The 8241-nt window shown below is 35.7% G+C and overlaps 1 non-coding gene across 1 annotated transcript; it reads right to left on the bottom strand.

Annotated features, from left to right (window-relative positions):
* Positions 1 to 7730: 7730 nt before the first annotated feature.
* Positions 7731 to 7803, bottom strand: trnar-ucg (transfer RNA arginine (anticodon UCG)). The gene has a single exon. It is a non-coding gene; the product is annotated as a tRNA-Arg (tRNA).
* Between the last annotated feature and the right edge of the window lie 438 nt (positions 7804 to 8241).

The following is an 8241-nucleotide window of genomic DNA, read 5'->3' as shown; positions in this document are numbered from 1 at the left end:
CCCAGTTTTCCAAAAAAACTTCAAATTTTGATTAATCTGACCACTGAACAGTTTTCCGCTTTACCACAATTCATTTTAAATGAGCCTTGGCCCAGAGAAAACGTCTGCGCTTCAGATCATGTTAGATGTTAGATATGGCTTCTTTTTTTACTTATAGAGTTGTAGCCAACAATGGAGATTGGCACAGTGGATTGTGATCACCGAAAATATTTTCTGAAAGTATTCCTGAGCCCATGTTTCCATTACAGTAGCATTCCTGTATGTGATGACAATCCGTGAGAAGATCTGTCTCTGTGCAGTCGTCCCAAAGCGCACACTCGTCTCACAGTGCAAATATTGAGTTTTCTTTCAAATCCTGTGCTTGAACGGACAAACTCACACAAGAAGTATGTCAAAATGTCCATCTTGATGAGTATCCAAGACATAGTCTGTAGCCTACTCTGTATATATCTTAAGTGAACTTTATACAAAAAAGACGACGACTAGCCTTGCATGAGGTCTTAAAGGGGCAGTAGCCTTTACTGCTGTCTGTTTAATGTCAAACAAAAGATAAAGACATCACTCACTGCTCTTGAATGAATAGCTTTTTTACGTTTAATAAGGATACATTTTTAATTTAAACAGTTGCAGTTATTTTACATTTGATTACTTTATTCCATTTCTCTACCTAAAATCTAATGTTAGACCTACCTGAAAAACCTGAAAAGCATTGTTTATTTTATTCATATATTTGCCCAATAGAATTTATTTGTGCTGCTGCTTGTATTTAAGTTTTCTTTATTTTCATGTCAAATGGTAGTAGTCCTTTTTTCCCTGAACATAGCAAATACCTAACTTAACTGAAACCGTGAACCTAAAACTGTGATACAAAGCAAACCGTGAGCAATACTGTTACACCCCTAGCGTAACTTTTGCAAGGGGGTGCCACAAAATATTGGAAATTTTCAAAGGGTGCCTTGACTGAAAAAAGGTTGGGAAACACTGGAATAGACAACAGCTTCACTATACAGGTATTTGCAGCAATTTTTGGGTAAACAGTACAGAATATGTGCATTGATTATTACATCAACTGCTTTTAAAATGGAGAGTGATGGAGATGCAACATTGTAATGTTATGCTCTTGTATTTAGCCCTGAGATATTCCTTACTATCATAGTCAAATGTGAACGTACACCATTTTTCAATTAAATAAATATTATTTAAATAAACTATATTTTAGTTTAGTAATATTTATTGAATATTTTGAGGAGTTCTTTTGGTACTAAATACTATTTGTGCAATAATTATGGTCCATTAATGACCACTTAAAAAAAATGTCTTCTAATATTGATATTATTTATATTACAATTAGTGTAGTAATTAAGGTTAAAATAGAGAAATCCAATGCAAAGAGGCCAATTAGAATAATTTTGTGCCCGTAAAAAAATGACACAAGCAGCGATAAAAGGGCCCTCGCACCCAGTGGCCTCAGGAACACAGCGAATAGTGGGCGACATGAAAATCCAGACAACTTCCGGCAAATTTAGATTTGCTCTGTAAGTAGTCTGGCAAAGAGCTCATTCAAACCATATGTAACCGAGGCCAGCTAGTTGCTGTGCGAGTAAACCTCACTCCTCTGATCTCGAGAGATGCTCTAGCGACTGAGGCTAGAGGTCAACTCTCATGCCGGCGGACCCGGGTTTGAGTCCCGGAACACACAGTTCGAGTGTCTGAACAGAAGGGTTACACATAGACTGTAAAAAATATGGACTTAGTGTCTGTGGCATCCCCCCGATAAGCCGTTTTGAAACTTAAAGTAGAGACGAGCTGGTCTTACGAGTGTCGAACGACATGAGGGTAAGTAATAAATGACAAAATTTAAATTTTGGGGTAAAATAAACCTTTAAATTAATATGTATTTATTATTTATTGATACAGTCTAGTAATTTAAAGGTTAATACTTTAAAAATAGCAAAAAAAACTAAAAAGAATGAAAAAAACAAAAAAAAAACTAATCAATTGCATAAAATATATATCAAAATGAAATTAAATAAGCTTTCTGGACAATTTTCATCACAAATTTAAAAATATTCAATCATTCAATTCAGGACAGTTTTGAATTCCAGCACTAGCTCACATGCAAGAATCTGCCCTTCATGTTAACTTTTAACAGATATAACAGATTCATTTAAAAAAATTATGTTTTGTGATCATGTTAAACATTTCACATTTGACTGATCTTCTGATTGTTTCTTTAAAGTGCAGATTATTTAAGGACATCAAGATCACCACTGCACTACGATTCAACAAAGGTAGAACAATCCAATTCATTAGATTTAATTTACTCATTAGCTTTGATTTGAGCTGATTCTCTGTTTATTTCATAAAATGATCAGGACGACATACAGCTTCCATGAGAAAAAATGGTTACATTTGAAGCAAGGTATTCAATAAAGCTTATCAAGTAATTTAATTATCCAATAAAGGTATTGCATATTCATGCCATGGACTATATGAACTTAGAACTGAGCATGATTTTACCGCCAATTTATCTACAGACATACAGCAGACAATGCCATTTCATGAATGCCACTAAGCATTAAACATGGTGATATAGATCAGACTCTAATTCCCTCCTATAGTCTCAAGATTGTGTATATCCATCAAGGCTGCCATTGGGAAGTGATTAAATGTAAATTATTGAAGATAAAGGAACCAATAGATAGGCAAAGTAATCCATTTTTGTGCTCATCTAGTGTTTAATTAAAAGGCTTGGGCATGCTATTAGCTGTACCAACAATTAGCTCTGTGGATTATGCTTGTAAAGCGCTGCGTACCTATAAGTGAGGTCATTATGGTTGTTCAAAGACCTTTCATTTATAAGACATTTTATTAGCTAACTAATCCACAAAGAGTAGAGATGAGGGCATTATTATGATATTAAATACGCTCCCTAAAATTAATTTATAAAACAACAAAGTGCCCTGTGTCTGCGTCGTGATGAAGTAATTATGAAATTTGGAATTAAAAACAGACTTTTAAACAAAATGCACTTTCCCTGGGCTTCATTTATCAAAACCCTTTCCAGCTAGACAATTCACGGCCATGTCATTATGTAAGAGACGGTGAAGGTTGAGTTGTGCTGGTCTGCAACATTAAGACATGAGATGATAGATGACAGTACAGTAAGATGACAGTATAAACTGTTTGCTCATACCAAAGTCTTGAGGAAGATAGATGGTAAACTACAAATCTAGAGCGAATACTTTCAGGGTCTGAGACATTTACAGCTCGATACTCCACATTCTTAATGAATTTAGACATTATCAGATATAGATTACATTTTTAATTAATGGCAGTCAAAAGACCTAATTAACAAACAGTTTTTGAATTATCCTCATTTGTCTTTTTCTTTTTTTCTTCTCTTTTTTGCTCTATAAACCGGTGCGTTTATGATCAAAATGAACATTTTAAATAATTAAAATATTATGATAACAAAAAACCAGTTTGCAACATCAAGCAGCATAACAGACTACTTTTGTCCTGCTGAAATAATTATGGCTGTCACCGCAGGCCTTGCACATTCAAGGTAAAAAATGCTTTTTACTGTTAAAATAAGGTAAAATGCGGTGCATTTTGGGGTCAACAATTTTAAACGAATTTCATCAAAAAGAGTTTTAGATGTCTGTGAAATAATGTAAAGGTTATTATACAGTGTGCAATCTGTCAAGGGCCCTTTGCACAATGCAAATTATAATTTGACATAATTTTACCGTGATTAGATAAACGCCATAATGACAGCACTTTTCTTGCTTTATCAACATTTCCGGATCACAATAAAAAGCCCTCTAGAAGTATACTAGCTGTGATTACCCACACTAACTTTTATCATGTTTGAAAGCTCTGTTGAACAAGTTAACAAAAATATATTTTAAGAGCATTTTCATTAAGTTATAAAAATGCTATTTCTGTGCACATATAGCAATATAGCAGTGTATGTATAATATGTATACAATGTTATAATGAACTATGCCTTTCTCCGCTGACATTCTATGATGTTCAAAGCGTTTCTAAGGATGCTGATTTTTAGAAGGCAGACTGAGATGGTGAACGGGAACATGTTTGTGTAAGATCAGCAACACATTATTAGAGGTTCGATAACGTAGTCAGGCAAAAGGCTAATCATATTAATTGACGGAGAGCGAAACTCTGAAGTGCTCTGCAAGTGAAAATATATATATGCTAAACGTATAGGCTACTCTAACACACAAGACACACACACACACACACACTGGTGAGTAAAATCTAAGAATTTATTTGGCAATGGCTGATGATTTTTACATTTTTAGTCACCCAGAGTGAAGATTTACTTGCATATGTAAGGGATTTACTCACGTATTATGTGTCCGATGTTGTAAAAGATAGATACCATTGTGCTACGTTTACAATAGTAAAGAAAACTGAGCGGGGGTGAGTGAGTGGAGGCGGGGGGATAATTAGCATATTCTCGATCAGCACATACTAAATTATAGCCTGGTCTTACCAGACTCTCGTACAGCATTTGTACATAGAGTCTGGCCACTCTCCATTGACATATGTTTACTTCTGCGAAGGAGGGAAATCCGTTGAAGTTTAAAACTATTGGATCTCCCCAGAGCCACTCTGGATCTGCCATAACCAATCGCTAACGTTTGGTCGTGACGTATGTCATGCGCCTTTCTTACATGGAAATCCTGCAAAATAAAGGTGCATGCATGCCACCTCAGTGATAAAACTTGTGCATTGAGAACTTACTGATCACGTGGTCTGTAACATGATTGTATGCTGTAAATAAAATAACATATGCTTGGTATGTATGATAATAAATGCTGCTATAAATAACGGCCCAATTCATATGTTTACGTGCTATTATTTAAAAAATTTGAGCAGTGATGAAAAATATTGCTCTTGTGGCATGGCAGCATTTTAAAGAAATAAAAGGGCATCTATAACAGCAAAGTGCAACCATACGGTGCTCTGCAGTGGTCAAAAACGATTATTAAACAGTAAATTTTGAAGTGATATATTCTTCTATATATTCAAATCACCCGATCCAAGCGAGACTCGAGCCCGGTTCCGCCGGCATTGGAGTCGGATGCTCTAACAAGGAGGCTTAAGGCTGAAACCCCTATTGTCAATAGCTAGAGCGTCTCTTTAGATCAGAGTGAGGTGTACTTGCACAGTACCATTACACTAATATGAGGTAACGCAGCACTCTTTTATCATATTAGATACATTATTTGAGTGTGTTGAAAGTTATGTTATAATGCTACTCAGTGGGTTCGCTCAGCAGCTACTTACTGAGACACTGCTGTAAGCTAACACTAGAGCAATATTACCCATGGTAAAACTTGGAACCTGCGGTAAATCAAGAAAACAAGATTTACAGTTAGACTAATCATTGTTATATAGCTCAACACAGTTAGTATTCTGTCTTTCAATGTATCCAAACAGTTGCTCCTGTCTAATAAAACACATAATATATTAAAGCATTTCTGGTATTTCCATGGTTTCTACTAAATAAAACCGGAAACAAGGGTAACGCAGGTATGATGTCATTGATAGGCGAAGCACGCACATGGTCTGTTTCCTGGTTAAAATAACTTATTTCTCTGGATTTAAACATTCTGGGAAACATTTGGGATAATGTAAGTACACAAGTCAACAAAATATATAATTTAGTTGTTTTTGGATATTTGAATCCAAAAATCTTACATATTGTGCCTTTAATGTTACTGGAAAAACATTTGTTCATAACTTTGAGAGAACCTTGCCAGAGCATTCTAAGAACCATCCCTGTTAGCATGTCAGACCTGTAGGGATATACTGTGTACACTGTACTGTCTTTGTCTCTTCCTCTATCGAAAGTATTCTTTTCATGCCAGGTGAAAATCATAAGTCAGACTACTTAAAAGCAACATCACACCTTTCCTTTACCAGCCGCACAATTATTCACCATGTCCATTTGTGTCTTATGTCCATATTGCACAAATCCCTAACTGGGCAATAGTAACAGTGATAGATTAAGTACAAAACTGTGTTGTAAGCATTTTCTCGTATGCTTAGAAAGAGAAAAAAAACAGTAATAACAGGTTTTCCAAGGCTACTGAACTTTTTCAAACTGTAGTGGACAAAAATAAGCTACTGAAGATAAATAACAGTAATACAGCAAACTACAATGTGCAGCAAGGTTGTTGTTTTTTTTTAAAGTTATTTATGGTGTAGAAAATCTGCATTCTCTTTTGTAGACCTTAGTTTGCTTTACAGTTCTACTTAAGTAAACCACAGTTGTCTCATAAAATTGTTTTAAAACAGAGGAAAACGTGCTTTATACAATTAGTGCTGAATTGTTCTTTTCAGAACATCTCTTTGCTGTGGTCCAGTTTACCAGCAGAGGCCATGAAGCTCCTAACAGGGCTATAAATCTATCGAGGTCAGGTGCAAAGACAAATCTGTGGAGCTCACAAGCCCTTTGTCATACACAAAAATGAAAGCCTTTATTTAAGTAAGCAGTCATTTTTAATACAATTATAAGACGCAATTTCACACTAATGCTAGTAGCTCTCAAATTATTCTCTATAGACAAATGGTTTCCAGTAACCAAAACCACCTTTATCAGCATTTTTCAATCTGATCAAAACCATTAATGTGAGTGTTTTGCATGCTATCGACTGCATTAGTAAGTCTGTAAGTTTATTAGGTTACGTTAGGTGAAAAATATTTGTAGTAAGTTAATCTTCTCCTCTCTAATGTGTTTGGTAAGCCTAATGTCCGCTTAAGTGCTGAGTTGCTGTTTTCTACTTTAAAGAGAGGCATTAAATTGATTAGAAATATATTGTGTCGCCACAACTTAAATTAGTGGTTATTTATGTAAGGAGACAAATATATTTATAGCTGATGTTTAGATGTATGAATCTAATGTAGATGTTGTTCTGGACAACAAAATGGGAGATATGTTAATAATATTTGTGCAATAAACTATATAGAAATATTTAACAGTTTATATGTCACACAAGCCCTGAATGGATTTCAGTGTCTTCACAACAAACTGCTCGTTTTTTTTTATACATAAAGCTCACAAAGGTTGTGCACAAATTGCATTTTTCACACTAATATATTTTAGACCACATTTAGACACTATGAATTAATATTTGATTTTACTTGGGACAGTTAAATTGAGACAGTAAAACAAGCAAGCAAGCAAATATTTTCTGGTTTAAACTGTTGATGAAAGGCGTTACATTCTCATTCGGGCAGAATTATACCTTTAAGAATACTGGGTATTCACAATAGGCTAATAATAATGATACATGTGCACACCAGATACATGTACACAAATAACTATTAGGATGTGCTAACGTTGTATGTGGCATGGAATCCGAGATGGCATTTTCCACGCTAAACAAACACCCTCAGCGGTAGATTGCGCCCCCCTCGTTTAACCAAACACATTGCGCTTTGTTAAGCGATAGTTAGCGTTTGCGAAATGCGGGCCGTTTCCTTCTATTAACCCAGCAATTTGCACCGACGAAAGGGGGTGATGCTCGAACGAAACGGTTGTTGAAAACGAAAGTGACCTATCTTCCGTGGAGGAATGGAACTTGCCGTCAATTGCGATGTGAGCAGAGAACAACAGCCCTCAATTATGACTAGAATTCGCATGGAGTCTCAGTGGGTGGTTGCTTATGGTTCAATTTATCCTTTTAAAATGCCGACCCCGGCAGGACTCGAACCTTCAATCTTCTGATCCGAAGTCAGACGCCTTATCCATTAGGCCACGAGGTCAATGGATATTTGCTGGCAATTGACAAGAAAAAATGTGTTGTAAAAAAGAAAGAAAAAAAAGGATGTTTTAATCCTTCTCTTTGCATTTTTATTTCCACTGCTCTGGGTGTGTGTTCGATAGATTAAATGCAGAGGCAGAGCACAAATTCCAAGTAGGCCTATGGGCCACCATACTTGGCCACACGTCATGTCACTTTACTGTTTTGTCCACCTTAAACCACTCGTGTCCTCATTTTTTCAAGGGGAAGGTTTATGGGAAGATAAATGTAGCCTATGGTTGTTGTTTTTTGTTTTTGTTTTTCTTGGGTCTTTTTTCAGTTCTTTTGATTTAATGGACATACTTGAACATTTTACATAGGCTATGAGTTACACCCGGCCGGAGATGATGGAAAAACACATGGAGAGCAGCAGCTTTCATTTCAGCTCTGATCACCAATG

This window comes from Pseudorasbora parva, chromosome 1, assembly GCF_024679245.1.
Source record: "Pseudorasbora parva isolate DD20220531a chromosome 1, ASM2467924v1, whole genome shotgun sequence".
Classification (NCBI taxonomy): domain Eukaryota; kingdom Metazoa; phylum Chordata; class Actinopteri; order Cypriniformes; family Gobionidae; genus Pseudorasbora; species Pseudorasbora parva.
Note: the sequence above shows the minus strand (reverse complement) of the source record. Positions and strands in the feature narration are given on the sequence as shown.